Below are 18,356 nucleotides of genomic sequence, written 5' to 3'. Positions count from 1 at the left end.
AAGTTCTTTGAGAAATCTCTAAACTTATTTTTACAATAGCTGAACTAATTTACATTCTCACCAGTAGTGTATAAGCATTCCCTTTTCACCATAGCCTTGCCAACATCTGTTATTTTTGACTTTTTAATAATAGCCATTCTGCCTGGTGTGAGATGGTATTTTATTGTGGTTTTGATTTGCATTTCCACGTTGTCCTTTGCCCATTTTTAATGGGGTTGTTTGCTTTTTGTTGATTTAAGTATTTTATAGATTCTGGATATTAGACCTTTGTCAGATGCATAGTTTGCAAATATTTTCTCCCATTCTGCAGGTTGTCTCTTTACTCTGTTGACAGTTTCTTTTGCTGTGCAGAAGCTCTTTATTTAATTAGGTCCCACTTAGCCTGTGACTACTTTGACAATAGAATATAGTGGAAATGAGGCTGTGATGGTTTCTAGGCTCAGGCCCCAGGAACTGGCAGCTTCCATTTTCTGTTCCTTGGACCACTGGCTCTTGGAGCCCTCAGCTGTCATGTAAGAAGTCTGGCTACCCTTCTAATAAGACCACACAGAGAGACCCTGAGACAACCTGAGGAGGGAGAGGAGGCCAGCTGTGTCTACCTTCCTACTTCCCCACCAAAGTACCAGGTACTTGAATGAAACTGTTGGGATACTCTGGGCCCATTTAGCTGCCAACCAAATGCTGAAACCACAGTTAATACCCTGTGGAACCGAAGAACTGACCAGCTGAGCCCTGCTAAATCCCTCACCCACAGGATCAAGATATATAATAAAATGTTTGCTGTTTTAAGCCATTTAGTTCAGGGCTATGTGGCTGTTATGCCACATAGATAGCTGGAATCCATAGATAAACTGGGAACTCTGGGACACAAATGGCATCCAAGGGTTGCTCCACCTGAGGCAGGAAGCTGAGCCCTTGTGTCCCAGGATCAGTCAATCTTGGAGCCAGGAAGACTCTGGGGGTATGAGGAACAGCAGGGGCAGCAGGGGGCATTTCCAGGTAAGGCATTTCCCATCAGCCAAGGGCAATTCTCCATCACCCAAGGGCAGTGTTCCAGGGAGAGTATGGCTGAGGGACTGAGCAGTAAACCTCCTGGCAGCTGGAGGATGGGTGCACCAGCCCAGTAATGGTGATTTGGGTGAGATGCACCACTAGCTTATTTCACAGTGGACAACTAAGTGCCAGCCAGAGGTGGACATGCCCACACATGCACACATACTCACACACACACACACACACACCCCCCATATATATTTAGGTAAGCACATAAGTATCTCAAATATCAATAGAAATACTTCACTCTTTTCTTTCAGTTCTGAAAATTGAGCAGTATATTTTTAGTCCTCATTGAATTCACCACCCCGTTGCTTTATATAAGACCTCTCTCATCCTTACTCTTTATCTCACTCCTTTGCTTTCTGTTGGCTGGCTATGGCAGCTTTTGAGATGAGAGGTGGAGCTTGTTCATGAGGAGCAAGCCGTGGTGGGCCCAGTTTTCCAAATGCACCTGCTTGGTGAACACAACGACGGGCTCTGAGAGTGTGTAGATCTCAGGACAGAGCCTGAACCACTGCATAGAAAGAAAGGAATGGTGCTTCAGCAACTGTGACGTGTGGTCCAAATGTGCCATCAACAATATAATGGCATTTCAAATGTCTATTAAAATGTGGGAAATTGCCAGGCAGACTGACTACACATCTGATAACAACGTTCCTTAAACTCAGTCATTCACATGCTCATGTATTCTTTCAGAGATTATTACCGAGGGCATACCTTGTACTAAATACCATTCCCACATAGGCTCAGGGTAATGCCCAAGGGCAGATTCAGAAGACACCATCCTATGGTTGGACGTTAGCATCTGCTGAATGTGTGAGGCTCCTGGGGAAGCTCTGCTGCTTTCAGGCCATGTAACCCAACTTCTCTCTGCCTTGCAGGGTTTTGTGCAGACTTACAGCATGTATGCAGTGGCTTGTATGGTGCATAGAATATGAGAGGGACCTCAGCGGTTCCTCTGCTCCTCCTTCCTAAGAGTATCATTTTGTATGAAGCCAGTACACCCACAAAAATTAGGAGATTTAAGATCTCACCAGGAACCTAGCTGCTATTCCATGACTGAAAATAAGTTTATAAAGTAGATTGACATTGTTTCTACACTTTATATAAGATGAAAGGTGCTGCATAGAAGGAAGCCAACATGACGATGGTGGAAAGTAGGGAAGATCAATACAGAGTGTCAGAAAGTCAAACTTCTCATATGGAACACGGCTTTTAGGTGTATATTCATTGACTTGGGAATTTAAATGTAAGTTTGGAAGTGTAGCCTGTGGTGGTGCTTTGTTTTATCTTCAGAGCAAACTTTGAGTTTAAATTTAAGAAAAAGAGGTTTGCATTTGAGGAGAGGAATGACAAGGGCTCCCATGCAGTGTGGACTGTTGAAGTATGGCCCTCCTTTCAGAGCAGCACCTCACCTCCTAGAGGAACCCCTCTCATGGGTCAGAATGGTTTCCTAGAGGCACTGGCTGTGCTGAGGAGTCTCCTCAGGGCTTCTTCTCTTAGGTACTCAGTATGACAAGCCCTAGCAGTCACAGGGTTCCAACAGAGAGCAAAGACTGGCAGGTGAGGAGCCACTCTATAATATCCACCTTTCTGCCCAGGCATCTGCCCATCTCTTTTCTTATCTCACAGAGAAGGTCTCAGGATCTCTGTGGGAAGTCCTGTGTCGGTCACCATGGAAACACAGTCTTGGTCCATGCTTCTTACCAATTACACGGACTCAGGACATTCAGCAGCCTGATGCCAGAACACACACAGTCAGAGAAGAAAAACCCACTTCCCCAATGTCCTAGGTACAAGGAAAAACCCACTACTGCAACACCCCAGGTATGAGGAAAAACCAAGTCTGGGTGTTTTCTTTATTCCTGACCTCTTTTTTCTAGCTCCCTCCCCTAATTTTCAGCATGTGGCACCTTGGTCTTTCAAAAGTCATGAGTTTGATGTGGCAGTTCTTACACACCCAAGCCTGCATAGCTTTGGGCTTGGTCCCACATAAATTTCCAACAAGCTGTTGCCATTTCAGATAACAGAGAAACCGATTCACCTGGCCCGTGTATGAAAACCACGTGCCTGCCACCTTTATCATTTCCAGTCTTGTATCTCACTCATCTCTCCCCAAGTCATTCACACTTTCTAAGCACCCTTTCACCTTCCCTCCCCTCCACTCCCACCAGTCCCAGGTCAGGAATAAAGCCTTCTCCAAATGTTTAGCTCCTGTTCAAATAATACCCAGACTCAATAACACTGAGGCCCATGCATGTCACAACAGGTCCTTGTCTGTTGTCTTTGCTTGGTTTCATGTGTGGTTTAGCCCATCACTACTCTGTGTCTTTTACAAGTTAAGTGAAGTTTAGTAAACCGGGATGGTTCTGATTCCTAGCCAAAATGAAATGCAGGGTATTGTCTCTCTGGAAAATAGACACAAGTTCCCCTCACCACTGTCCCTGTGCCCTGTCCCGTACTTCCCATGCCCTGTTCAGAGAACCAAGAAAATTATTGCAGCAATGACAAATTCTGGTATCCTTCCTGCTTGCTCTGTCCAGCCAATAGCAGATTTCACCCTCCATCCCCACTTCCTATAGACTGGGTGAATGACTGTGATGGTGGCACCTGCTCAGATGGCCCTTTTTGCCTACACCCCAGCAGTGACAAGAGGGAGCAATGACCCACTTGGTTTGTCAAAACACAGTGTGGACTTGATCTTTACCCAATGACTATGTTACTGTCTTGTTATTTTAAAAAGCAGTGCTTATTTATTCAAAGAAATCCATTTCCTCTTAAGTAACAAGCTATAATATTACTTTTGCTTTGGGCAAATATAAAAAGAAAGAAACTTAACCCACATGGTTTAAAGGAGAGAGGAGAGCCAGATTCTAAGATCAGGCTAAATTGCTTTCCTGAAGGGCAAAGATTAGAACAAGACCTTCAAGATTTAAAAGTGATATGTTTCTTTGGGCCAAATTGATTGGACACCAACTTCCATTTAAGAAGAAGGGACACACGCTCCTGTTTGGCACCTACTGAGTACCTTGTATCCTGCTCAAATTACCACATGAACTTCCTGCTGTTGAATGAGTTCCCTTTTCCTTTCTCCCTAGTACCCATTATTTAGGCCTCCACATCTCTCATCTCCCCCTTCTTTCCTTCCTAAAGAAAGTGAGGCAGCAGATTAAAAGACCTATCATTTGCGAAGTTCCTGCCATGCATGCCAGAGATGGAGACAGCTCCTTCCTGGGGTGGGACTTGTTATTGGAAGCTGATGTGTACCGTAAGAGGCCTCTCAAAGGCATTATAGTTTAAGCAAAAAGTACGTGTGTATGATATATTATATTGAGTAATGAATGCGAAATTTATAAGACAGGTTGATTTTGGAACATGCCTGTCCGGGATGAATGCTTTTACTCCCACAGTCCTATCCTAAAGATGGAAGTTTATGGGTAGAGGTGGGGGATAATATTCCAAAGCTTTGTCTATTTTATGTACAGCTGCTTTAAATCCACTGATAATTTGAGCCATCGTCTTTTGAGGACTGTGGAGTCAATCTCAGCAAGTTTTCCTACTTTTCACTCTGCCAGGCTAGTTCCTCCAGCGCCAATGGTGTGTTGCTCTCCAGTCAGCCCCCAAAGTCAGCCTCCTTAGCTTCCTGAAATCTTGCAACTTCTTCAAAACTGATGCTTTCACTTTCACAGTTGATTTGCATTTTCTTTGTTTCATCCCAAGTTAACAATTATCAACAGAGGGATACTGACAAAGGTATTAGTGGATTAGTAAAGGCGGATGTCAGAGTTAAGCAGAGAGAATGAGACTGAACAGAGACTACACAAGTTACACAAGTGGCTTGCAGCTTTTAGAGGAATATTTTCATGCCAGGGTGGCTCCCTGTGAAACCACACAACTGTGAGGATCAGGGAATAGCAATCAGACAGGAAGGATGCTTTGAAGATGCAATTCAACCCAGAGAACATCTACCGGGACTCAGGCATCTGTTCCCACTTCACAGAGAGAAAACTGAAGCTCAGAGGTGGAAGAACTTGCACCAGTGTGCCCGGCTTCACCAGCACCACATGGAAGTCCAAGATTATAGTCCCTTCCACCTCTGCATTATATTAAGTGAGGTCCTCCTTTCCATCACTAAGCACTAAATGCTCCCTGTGAGCACTCAAAGCCACACCCCACCCAGGTCTCCCAATTATTTTCCATTCCAGAACACATTCAATCTTATCAAGCCCAAAGGCTTCTGGAAGGAACATCTCCACCCAGATACCCCAAATCACCCCAAACTGCAAGTGTCCCAAATAATAATCAGTATTCCTCACCTGAAATGAACACCCACCCTTGTTCTTCCCAACTCTCCATTAATCAAATGGCACCAACCTTTACCCAAATGTCTGATCCAGGATCTCAGAGCTGTCCCTGTCTTCCCTTTTACCAGCCAATCCAATAGATTACCTTCTCTCTCCAATCTATTCCTTCTCCTCCAACACTATCCTCACTACCCTAATCCAAACTAGCACCACCTCTTACCTGGATGATTATGATTGTTATAAACAGTTAGCTAGCCTGCCTTGGGTCTTATACATTCTTAAAGTGGTAGCTAAGGTGGTTCACTAAAATGCAAATCCAATCACTCTTAACACCCATCCCCCACCACCAGAGATTCCTTGTGCCATAAAATAGAAACCAAACTCTTGTGCAAAATATGCAAATCTTTCATTTCCCATTGCAGCTTAACCTTTAAACCCCCCTTCCCACCAGTCGCCTTAACATACCTCTCTGTCTCCTGAGAGAGAGCCACCTCTCTGCCCAAGGCCCTCAAAGCATCAGTACAGTCCATGCCCCCCCAGCCAGAGACCATGAGTCAAAATCTGGTCTATTACCTGCTGCAGCTCAGGAGAGACTACAGGCCATGGAGAACCTTGACGTTCCCAGTAAGAGATGTAGAGGAAATTGTGATGGTACCCGGGCTAAGGTTGGGTGATCCTGGGAGCAGTCAAGGAAGCAGGGCCTGTTGTGGATATCGTCAGGACACGGAGTAACTATGATTGGTTATTCACTGATTTTTATCCAAGGGGTAGGGGGAATAGGGAGACTGGAGTTACAGTTGCTAAGGATGGGTGGTCATGTTCACAGTTTGTAGGGTTCCTGTTCTTGGCTGTGCTCAGACACAATGATGGAGGGTTCTTGGTTTTGCCTACTTCATCATGGCTACAGAATGGTCTTTTCTGATGCTGGTTTCCTGTGAATGGTTTGGGTTCAGCAGGAATTTTCCCTCGGAAGGCTCTAGCTAGTTGGATGAGGAAACGGGTTCTTCTTCCTTCTCTCCCCACCACTTTCCTGTCCTTCTGAACAGCCTCTGAGCAGTAGCCATAGTGGTAACAGTGTGGAGTCCTTCACGGTCACGGCTATAGTGTCATATGGGGAAGGGGGAGCTCCCGCCTTTCAGTGAGAATGGCGTAGGGGCCAGCTCCTGTCTTCCATAGGGTGGTCCTGGAGGAAATGCCTCCTTTCTCACGGGCTCCTTCTGAGAGACCACCATGCTGATCTCGTGGGGCAGGGTGCACAGCAGCGGGACCATGCAGGCGAAGTCATTCACTTTGTCTCTGGGGGTTTTGCCCTCTGTCCTCTGAGAGCTGGGGTGAGGTGACCCCCATTCCCTGCCCTCCTTCAGCTTCTCTTGCATAAACTGTCCCAGACTCAAGGAGAGGAGGTGGGAGGCATGTGGCTTTATCTCAAGCTCCTTGTCCAAGCCGTGATCTCCAGAAGCTTTGCTCAGAGCTGCCCCCCAGGATCCTTCAGCCTGCTCAGTGTTAATACAATGGCTCCCTGTTCCCATTCAGCTCTATCTGTGAATTAGGTCCCCTCAGACAAAACATAAGAAGTGGGCAGGCAGACGTTGGCCCCAACCCACCACTGAAGCCCTAACATGGCACATGATGAGTCCCACACAGGCCCCTGTCATTTGTGCCCCATTTATTCTTCCAACAGCCAAGCCGATCCTGGTTATCCCCACTCTCCAGACAAAGACATCCAGACCGAGTAGCTCAGTGTCTTTCCCATAGTTCCACAGGCTGACAAGTGGTAGATCTAGAAGGCCCAGCCAGTGATGGTGACACTGCTGGTCTGTGGCTTGGCCTCTCAGTCCTCTTTGCCACAGTCATTGGCCAGCATGAGATCCAGCTAAGCTACTGGGCCCTTGTCCTGCCCAGGGACATGGCTCTACTCTACAGACTTTGCATTTTCTTGTCTACAGTCGCTGTCTTTCTGAGATGTAAACCTGTCTTCATTTATGGTCTGACATCTACTGACACTTCAGAGAAGCTGGGGCAAGGCCATGCTGGGGAATGTTGCTACTTGTCCTCTGTCCTGGGATGAGTGATCAAGAGCATGTGGCCAAGGGGATTGCAGAGGCAGCTGCAGCTGAGTTTGCTGTTCTCTGATTTCCCACTAAACTCCACTTGCACCAATATCTCTTTCCATTCCATTGTCTCTGTAATTGCCTAAACATCTTTTATTAAGAAACAAAAACAAAGAAGAAACCAACTAAATTTCCCCATGTTGCTCACAACTTGCCAACCTTCAGACACCAATAATATACTGGTCACTTGTGTAGCACTTCCTCTGTGTGGGGAGGTACTCAGAGTTCACACAGATTGGTCCAGTGAATTCTCAGAACAGCCCCATGGGGTAGGTGCTGCTAGGACCGCTATTCCTACATATGAGGACACAGAGGCACAGAGAGGCTCCATAACTGGCCCAAGCTCACACAGCCGACGGGCGAAAAACAGGCAGTCTGGCTGCAGGGCTTCAGTCCCAACCACAGCACGTTCTATGTCAGCATCTGGTGACTCGAGGACCAGTGGGGTCCCGGCACCTCCTCACCTCTCCCACCCAGGCTAGTCCCTGATCCATTGCCCCAAACTCCTGCAGTTCCCAGAACAAACCAGGCTCTTTGGCAACATCTTCCTTGGCACCAGATGTTTCCTTTTCCTAATCTGGACTTGGCGAGCACTGCCTCCTCCTCCAACATAATGACTCATCTCTGCCCTCGCCTCCCGGGGAGGTCCTTTTCAATCATCTGATAACTGTTAACGTTGACCTTCTTTCAACAGGACCAGCACTCCTCAAACTTCAATGTGCACAGGAATCACACAGGAAGCTTTGAAAAGTGCAGGCTCTGGCTCCACTGGGCAGCAGGGCCTGGGCTGCATTTTCAATAAGATCCCAGACAAGACCCTTGGGCTGCTGGGTTGCTCCAGGGACCACTCCCAGCAGCAGCCCGCCCATGGCTCCTGTTTGCCCCTGCCACCCACCACAGTGCTTGGCCCTCCGGGGGGTGATGTCTTGCCCGTGAGTCTGTCCCACACCATCCATGCCAGCCTCCATGGCAGGTGTCACAGCCACCCCTTTCCCTGTTATTTATCCCAGTACCCGTCACATCAGAGAAGTAAAATACATGCTTTAATTTTTTTTCCTTCAATTCTAAAGGACATCTCAATGCCAAAAGCTAGACGTCATCTAGATGAAATGTAAATAAGGCAGTGAGCATAAGCCACTTGCATTTAAGCTTATTTTTTTTATGAGAGCCCAAAATATGAGAAGAGACAGAAGCCTGATAAACACAATACATCAGGAATCGGAGCTGAGGAAGTGAGCGACTTTCAGATGAAAACAGTCCAACTAGACACATCTGCCTATGATTTTCTCAGCCAGCAGCCCATGAAATAAAAGTCCTCTGCTTTATAATTTCTTTTATTTGTTTAACTTAAAGGCCTATGTACAGCCACACAGTGTATTAAATACTGAGCAGCCGGAACTGATAAAAACGACAAATATGCATCGCAACCACTCAAGCTGAAGAATCAATTTTAGCCAACTGTGCTTCACCTGCCAAAAAAATGATCCCACTGTTTCCCCTTGAGGTTCCCCAAAGCAGACGCTGGGAGGAGGAATGGGGCCAGGACCCTACACAATGTGGAAGTGAGCACGCCACACAGGAGGAGAAGGCAGGAGAGAGTGTGGCTGTGCTTCCCGGCAGCGATGTGACCTGTCCCCCACTGGGCAGATGAGAAGCGCAGAGCCCGGACATTCGCAGGAAAAGGGGCAGCAATGTAGCCTGTCGTCTGAGGCCAGGGTGTGAAGAAAACTTTGGGAGCAATGGCTTTGGGAGAGCAAAAAGAAGCCAAGACATCAGAAAGGACTTCCTTGAGCATGTTTGTTGTCAAAAGCTGCTTTGAAAATTCTGTTGACCCACAGGCATCTGTTTCCAGAAAGACTTGCACTATCCTATAGGGAGTGATAAGATTGGTGTTGAAGGAACCCTGGGGTTTCCTTCAGGGGCAGGAAGCATCACGGATGGCCCCATGAGCACAGCATTTTAGCTGCATGGAGTCATCGCACTTTCCAAATAGAAGGGAGCAGAAACAATACGTTTCCTTCAAATAAGAAAACAAATCCTCAGGAGAGTTAAGAACTATCCCCAAGGTCACACTGTGTCCAGAATTGGTGGGTTCTTGGTCTCACTGACTTCAAGAATGAAGCCACGGACCCTCGCGGTGAGTGTTACAGCTCTTAAGGTGGCGCGTCTGCAGTTTGTTCCTTCTGATGTTCGGATGTGTTGGGAGTTTCTTCCTTCTGGTGGGTTCGTAGTCTCGCTGGCTCAGGAGTGAAGCTGCAGACCTTCGCGGTGAGTGTTACAGCTCTTAAGGCAGTGCGTCTGGAGTTGTTCGTTCCTCCCAGTGGGTTCGTGGTCTTGCTGGGTTCAGGAGTGAAGGCTGCAGATCTTCACGGTGAGTGTTACAGCTCATAAAAGCAGCGTGGACACAAAGAGTGAGCAGTAGCAAGATTTATTGCAAAGAGCGAAAGAACAAAGCTTCCACAGTGTGGAAGGGGACCCGAGTGGGTTGCCACTGCTGGCTCGGGCAGCCTGCTTTTATTCTCTTATTTGGCCCCACCCACATCCTGCTGATTGGTAGAGCTGAGTGGCCTGATTTGACAGGGTGCTGATTGGTGTGTTTACAATCCCTGAGCTAGATACAAAGGTTCTCCATGTCCCCATCAGATTAGCTAGATACGGAGTTTCGACACACAGGTTCTCTAAGGCCCCACCAGAGCAGCTAGATACAGAGTATCGACTGGTGCACTCACAAACCTTGAACTAAACACAGGGTGCTGATTGGTGTGTTTACAAACCTTGAGCTAGATACAGAGTGCCAATTGGTGTGTTTACAATCCCTGAGCTAGACATAAAAGTTGTCCAAGGCCCCACCAGAGCAGCTAGATACAGAGTGTCGATTGGTGCACTCACAGACCTTGAGCTAAATACAGAGTGCCGATTGGTGTGTTTACAATCCCTGAGCTAGACATAAAGGTTCTCCAAGGCCCCACCAGGGCAGCTAGATACAGAGTATCGACTGGTGCACTCACAGACCTTAAGCTAAATACAGAGTGCCGATTGGTGTGTTTACAATCCCTGAGCTAGACATAAATGTTCTCCAAGGCCCCACCAGGGCAGCTAGATACAGTGTGTCGATTGGTGCACTCACAGACCTTGAGCTAAATACAGAGTGTCGATTGGTGTGTTTACAATCCCTGAGCTAGATATAAAGACTCTCCACGTCCTCACCAGACTCAGGAGCCCAGCTGGCTTCACCTAGTGGATCCTGCACCAGGGCTGCAGGTGGAGCTGCCTGCCAGTCCCGCGCCGTGTGCTGGCACTCCTCAGCCCTTGGGTGGTCGATGGGACTGGGCGCCATGGAGCAGGGGGCGGCGCTTGTCGGGGAGGCTTGGGCTGCACAGGAACCCACGGAGGCGGGGGAAGGCTCAGGCATGGCAGGCTGCAGTCCCGAGGCCTGCCCCGCGGGAAAGCAGCTAAGGCCTGGCGAGAAATCGAGCGCAGCGCTGGTGGGCTGGCACTCCTAGGGGACCCAGTATACCCTCCACAGCCGCTGGCCCGGGTGCTAAGTCCCTCATTGCCAGGGGCCGGCAGGGCCGGCCGGCTGCTCCAAGTGCGGGGCCCGCCAAGCTCACGCCCACCTGGAACTCCAGCTGGCCCGCAAGTGCCGCACACAACCCCGGTTCCTGCTCGCGCCTCTCCCTCCACACCTCCCTGCAAGCTGAGGGAGTGGGCTCCGGCCTTGGCCAGCCCAGAAAGGGGCTCCCACAGTGCAGCGGTGGGCTGAAGGCCTCCTCAAGTGCTGCCAAAATGGAAGCCCAGGCAGAGGAGGCGCCAAGAGCGAGCGAGGGCTGTGAGGACTGCCAGCACGGTGTCACCTCTCAGCACCACTAGGTAAAGACAAAAGCAGATGGACCTAAGTTTCTGAGCTAATCCCTGCTCTTTCCATTTTGCGAGAAACTGAACATGGAGTCAATCCGGGAGGGGAAGGAAGCCTCAGAGGCTGTGAGAGCCACCTGTGTGCCTGCTGCCAGTAGCCGGCACGGCCACCCAAGCAGCAGTGCCCCTCCTGGCCTTCTTTCTCCCCCTCTCTCTGCTGAGGCTGGTGGTTATCTAATTTATTCCTATCATGTTATAGATGAGATAATCACCAAGGTCCTAGGGAGAGCCCCAGGGTAAGTAACTAGGAATGGGCAGAACTGAGACTCTGAAATCAATACCGAAACCAATAGGATTCCCACCTACTCATGAGGCAGGAAAATAGGGTCTGGATGCAGGGAACTTAAAGCCAATTTGCTCTGCCTTCCCACAGCGGAATCAAAGGGAAAAACCAAGATCTGGGGGCACGGAATCAAAAGCCAATACGTGGTAATTTCCTAAAGCTAGATCCAAAGGATCAAAGGCTACTCTCCCTACAATTGTACCCCTTCCCCCACGTCTCACATGGAAAGGGACAGTGCCTTGGATTGGCTGCGGGCCAGGCAGGGACCATCCCTGCATCTGCATTGGCTGCAAATCCACTCCAGCCTTGGGTTGACTGCAGGCAAGTTCACATCAGCTTTTAATTAGCCATGAACCAAATCCTTCATCCAGATGAAGGGTAGCCCATAGGGACCTCAAAAGGAGTACTTAAAACCCGGAAAACTGTGTAACGGGGCCCTTGAGCCACTTGCTTGGGCCCACTCCCACCTTGTGGAATGCCTTCTCGCTTTAATAGAGCCCGGCTTTCGCTGCTTCGTTTCTGCCTTTCATTCCTCTGCTACTTCCTTTGTGCATTTTGTTCAATTCTTTGTTCAAAATGCCAAGGACCTGGGCAATTCACATGCAAGGCTTTCCTTCCAATAACACTCACTGTCATTAAATTTAAAAAATAATAATGGAGAAATACATGTAGATACATATTTCAAATAGCCCTCCCCCTCTGCGGTGGGCTGCCCCGTCATCACACTGTCCTGCGGCACAGCCCCACAGCAGCCCACAGTCTGCTTCATGAGGTCCTAAGGACCCCAGGCACTAACCATGCATATGGAAGCTACCCATGAGGTGGTGTTAACGCAAATCTAACAGCCGTGTCACAAACTGGACATACTGTGTTAGGAATTTTTTTCTTTCTTTCTTTCTTTTTTTTTTTTTTTTTTGAGATGGAGTTTAGCTCTTGTAGCCCAGGCTGGAGTGCAATGGCACGATCTTGGCTCACTGCAGCCTCCGCCTCCCAGGTTCAGGCGATTCTCCTGCCTCAGCCTCCCGAGTAGCTGGGATTACAGGCACTGCCACGATGCTAGGCTAATTTTGTATTTTTTAAGTAGAGACGGGGTTTCACCACGTTGGCCATGCTCCTCTTGAATGCCTGACCTCAGGTGATCCACCCATCTTGGCCTCCCAAAGTCCTGGGATTACAGGCATGAGCCCCCGTGCCTGGCCGTTGTATTAGGAAAATTAAACCCAGTGTGCCTGGCTGGATGCAGACATCAGATTTTATTCAGTTCCAACCTTTTATGAGAATGCTACTTTGCTTCCTGAGGAAGAAAATAAACTGAAGATAGATAATGTCTAAAAGAAGTCCAGAGAGGTTGTGTGAGGGTGTGTGTGTGTGTACGTTTGTGCATGAGTGTGCACGTGGGGTATGTCAATGGGTATATGAGCGTTGGGGAGGTGCGAGGGGTGGATGCAGGGCTTTTTCCCCTTCCCAATTCCTACCTGAAGCAACCCTGGACTGCATCAGCTCCTGAGGGAATTAAATGCAGACAGCAGTGACAGCTGTTTCCTGCTTCCGTCTAAATCAGTGACAGCTCAGTTTCCTGCTTCCGTCTAAATCTTCCTTTCTTCCAACATCTCACACATCAACAACATCCTTTGCAGCACTATAAACAGTCTCTGGTTTTGTTACCAGAAAAGGGTCCAGATCCAGACCCCTAGAGAGGGTTCCTGGATCTCATGGAAGAAACAATTCAGGGCGAGTCCAGAAAGTGAAAGCAAGTTTATCAAGAAAGTAAAGGAAAGTAAAAGAATGGCTACTCCATAGAGCAGCCCTGAGGGCTGCTGGTTGCCCATTTTTATGGTTATTTATTGATTATATGCTAAATAAGGGATGGATTATTCATGCCCCCCTTTTTAGACCATATAGGGTAACTTCCTGACATTGCCATGGCATTTGTAAACTGTCATGGCACTAGTGGGAGTGTAGCAGTGAGGACAACCAGAGGTCACTCTTGTGGCCATCTTGGTTTTGATGGGATTTGGCTGGCTTCTTTACTGCTGTCTGTCTTATCAGCAAGGTCCTGTATCTTGTGCCAACTTCCTAGCTCTTCTGTGACTTAGAATGCCTAACCTTCTAGAAATGCAGCCCAGTAGTTCTCAGCCTTATTTTACCCAGCCCCTATTCAAGATGGAGTTGCTCTGGTTCCAACACCTCTGACAGCTTGTTCCAGAAAAAATAAAAATCGAATATCTCTAGAGGTGAACATTTCTTAACTCAGTTTGAATTGAGTACAGGTGAAATATTTCAGAGGTGGTTCCTGTATTCTTAGCAACAACAGCATGCTCCAATTAGGTGCCTGTTACATGCCAGGTGCTTAATTTTGAACTCTCTTCTCTATTCTTTGAAGTTGTCCTACATGTGGGACCAAATCGTCTTGTACATATGAGGATACTAAGAGAGGCAAGAGGCCAAGTTGACCTATGAACCTAAGTGTGTCTGATTCCAAAATCTGGATTTGAAAATCACTGGTTTAGTGGAAATAGCTGGACAGACCTGAGATTAAATCCTGTCTTCCCTGAGTAACCCTCTCCTTGGCAAAGTACTCTCAAGAAAGTGGAGGAAATGTCTGTGAGGGCTAAAACTGACACCTGTGATGATGGCCCAAATTAGCCAGTTTTGAGGTCCTCCACGTTTGGTGCATATTGGAATCAGCTGTGGAGTTTCAAACCTCAAAACTCCAGGCCTTTCAGACTGGAGAAGGCCAGATGTGGGATTGTGGTAACTGCACAGGTGAGCTAAATAGACAGCAAAGATTGAGCATGGTGACCCATGTCAGTGGTCCATGCTCCTCTCCAGCTTGAATGTGAGAATCACCTGGAGGGGTTGTTAAACCCAGAGTACCTTCGTGAGCAGGCCTCAGAATGTGCGTTTCTGACAAGTCCACAGATGCTACCGGTCTAGAAAACGCTGCTATGTTGTAGCAATGGCATGAAGAAAGGCAAGTGAAATACCAGGCCTGGGTCTGGAGGAAGCCAGTCCTCAGTGACACCCGTGGTCACTGGCTCCAGGCCTGGGAGATCTCTCCCTGCACAAACTCAACTGTGTTGACCACTCCAAGATGGACAAGCCCCATGTGTTTACTCCATATTGAAGAGAGACTTTTGAGCCACTGATTAATTCAGAAGAATTTATATTTCAGGTAACAGAATATTTGTGCTCAAAAGGATAGCATTTATTGTTTTTAAGCTACATTTTATGAGTAAGCCAGTAAAGTCAGTTGAGGCTCAGGAAAACAAAGTGACTTGAAGAAAACCAGACAGCTAGTTAGCTATGGCAGAACTGGACTAGGACCCAACCCTCCTGCTTTCCAGTTCTCAAATTCAGGTTGGTACCAAGAGCACCTCAGATGCGTCAACACAGGCACTGGAGGAGCAGCTGCCCTGCTGCTGCTGTCCAGCTCCAGGAGCCTCACACTTCCCTGTGACTTGGGGAGGGAGCTTCCGTGCGCGTCCTTCAGACCTGTGAGTTTAGAAGTCGGGAGCATGCACTCTCTGCTGGGCTGCATGCCCTGAGCCCTCTGCTCTGAACTGAACTCCTCATCTCCTCTGTGCTCTGCTGGGCTCAAGAGAATCTGGGCTCAGACGACTGTGATGCTGCCAGTCTCTAATCTTATTAACTCACTCCAGAGTATCCCTGCAATGGCCTCTCTTCTTCCACTCTGTCCATCTTCACCCACGGTTTGAATTAGGCCGCCCGGAGACATCTCAGCTGAGTCTGTCTGGCCAATTTGCTGGTGATTACTTCTGCCTCCTCATTCACTGACCACATGGATGTGAAACCTGTTAGTTTGATTAGGAAGTGAGAGGCAGCCACGGAGCCAAGTGTCTGGGGAGAGATTTCAAGCATGCACAGAACAACGCCGCGAAGGCGACTGGGCCAGGAAAAAGGCAGTTAACCATTTGGGCACGGGGAGGTGGAGGAAATAGATTCTGTGAACGCCCTGAGAGAGCAGACGGCCAGGGGAACAGCGACGCTCCCTGGAGAGCGTGTGCAGGCTCACCGCTTGCTCTCTGCGGTCACAACCCCTGGCCATGCTCCGGGCTTGATCTCCCCATGCGGCTGCCTGCCCTGACTCCCCCAGTCTGGAATCCTAGAGACAGAGCTACACGTCTTCCCTGTAGGGCGGAGAGGTGATCTCACTCTGCACTGTCCCATCGCCTCTTTGAGCCTCAGTTTCCTCATCTGTCCAGTGAAGCTGGTGACCCATGCACAGGGTTGCTGACAGGCCCCAGGGCAGTTTCGAGGGTGAGGTGCAGAAACTTTCCAGGGGAGGAGTTGGTGTGGGGCAGGGCAGTGTTGGCCCAGAGGCTGGCTGCTTTTTCCCATGGCATCTTTCTGAAAGATGAACCCCACAGGTGGTTCCCCTGTGAGCATGGGATGGACACCACGTGCTGGTGAAGAGAGTCCTGTGTGGGGAAGGGAAGGGGTGAAATGGGTCAGATAATAGTCTGAATTCACCTAGAATCCCCCCGGCTTTCCTCTGGAGTAGACGCCAGAACCACCATTGTTTTCTACCTGCTAAAGCCTGAGAGCTTCGACTTAATCCCCAGGACACTGCAAGGGGCAGCTGGGCCCCTGCCGCTTTGTGACTGAGAGCACCTATGCAGGGAGAGCTCAGTCACCCGCGCAGGGTGCCCAGTTGAGGGGAAAACTCATCACTTTTCTTCCCCACAGAGACTTAGCAAAGTGAGAGAAGGGCCCCTGGGCCCCTCAAGTCTGAGAGAATCTGGCCCTAGAGCACCGTGGCAGATTCAGCAGAGCACAGAGGAGGCCAGGCTCCTCCTCAATGGGGTGAAACCAGCTTCCCCGCCAACACAGCACCAGCCCTGGGGAGGGAACAGTGCCCGGAGGAGTTGCAGGGATGATAGTGGACATCTGCCACGTGCCCTGTGTGCCACTGGGAGGCATGGGTGGAGATCAGTTCCAGGCACACCTCTGGGGCATACCACAGGGCCAAGCTTTTGCAGGTCAGGGGCAGAGAAGTGAGATTGAGTTCTGCCAGGACACCTGTGAACAGGTACCAGCTGCCTGGAGTCTCTCAGTTGCTGAGGAGGCGTAGGAAGAAACTAGTTCCCCCATGTCTCTCTTACACACAGGTTAAAATCAGCCTGTCAAATCTCATGAAAAACCTGGTGAAGTTTTGTTGGAATTGTATTATACTGGATGGTCAATTTGGAGAGATTTGACAGCTCCAGAATATGAAGAATTTCTGGCTACAAATATGGTATGTCTCCATTTTTTTAAGACTTGAATAATGACTTTCAATAAAATGTCATACATTTTCATGTTACGGTCTTACATTAAAAATTATAGGCTATTTATATTTGTTGGCCACCATACGTGAAATATTTCAATTATATTTTCTAACAGTTGTTTGAGTACAGAATACCACAGATGTAAATATATAATCTTTATATTAAACAATGCTAGGTTCCATTATTATTTCTTATAATTTGTCTGTAGAATCTTTGAATTTTCTATATAGACAATCGCATTTGCAGATAGTAGCAGTTTTGTTATTTCAGTCCCTGGGGCCTGAGCTTGTCTTGTCACTCTGGCTAGAAGGTGCTGCACAGAATAGAAACGGTGGGTGGTAGGGATCCTTCCTTGTCTTTTTCCTATTTTAACAGGTGATGCTTCTGACATTTCACACTTCAGTGGGATTTTTTTTTCATACGTTTCTGGTATGTATCTCTCATGAGATTAAGAATTTTTCATTGATTTCTCATTTGCAAAGAGTTTTTGCCTTGAATTTTTTATCAAATTTATCAAGGGATTTTTCTGATTTCATTGAGCTAACTATAGGGTAATTTCCCTTTCATTATGAAAGTGGCAAACTATATTATTTTTAAGTTATAATTTTCCAATGTTTGACAAAATTTCTTTCTTCAATAATCTCAATTTAGTTGAGTGCTATCTTTTTTATATAACGCAGTACAGTCATATGTCACTTAATGACAGAGACGCATTCTAAGAAATGTGTCATTAGGCGACTTTGTCATTGTGTGAACATCGTACAGTCCATTTGCACAAATGTTGGCGGCATAGCCTACTACACACTTAGGCTATATAGTATGGCCTATTGCTCCAAGGCTAGAAACCTGTACAGCATGTCCCTGTACTGAATATTGTAGGCAATTGTAACACAATGATACGTGCTTGTGTATCTAAACATATCTAAACATAGAAAAGGTACACTAAAAATATTGTATTATATTCTTATGGGACCACCATCATATACATGGTTTGCTCATTGACTGAAACATCATTTTGCAGTGCATGCCTGTATTTTGTTTAAACACATTTTGTAGAAAATGTATTTCTGTCTCTGTTCCTGATAGAGATTGGTCTAATTTTCCTTCCCTTTCTTTATCTGCTTTTGGCATCAGAGTTAGAGATCAGCCTCAATACAAGGAGAGCTGGTCTGGAAAGGTTTCTGTAAGTCAGAAATTGTCTTTTCCTAGGGAATCATCTGTGTGTCCAGGACATTTTGGGGTTGGGGAATCTGTACGCAGACAGCCTGAGTTCAGATCCTGCCTCTGCCATTTGTGTGACCATGAGCAAGATGATTAGCCCCCGATGCCTCAGCTACCTCCTCTGTGGATTAGAATAACACTACCTGCAAGTGGAGTCACAGTGACAATTAAATCA

This window comes from Pongo abelii, chromosome 21 (genome assembly GCF_028885655.2).
Source record: "Pongo abelii isolate AG06213 chromosome 21, NHGRI_mPonAbe1-v2.0_pri, whole genome shotgun sequence".
NCBI lineage: Eukaryota > Metazoa > Chordata > Mammalia > Primates > Hominidae > Pongo > Pongo abelii.
The sequence above is the reverse complement of the archived record's forward strand: the minus strand, read 5'-3'. Positions refer to the sequence as shown.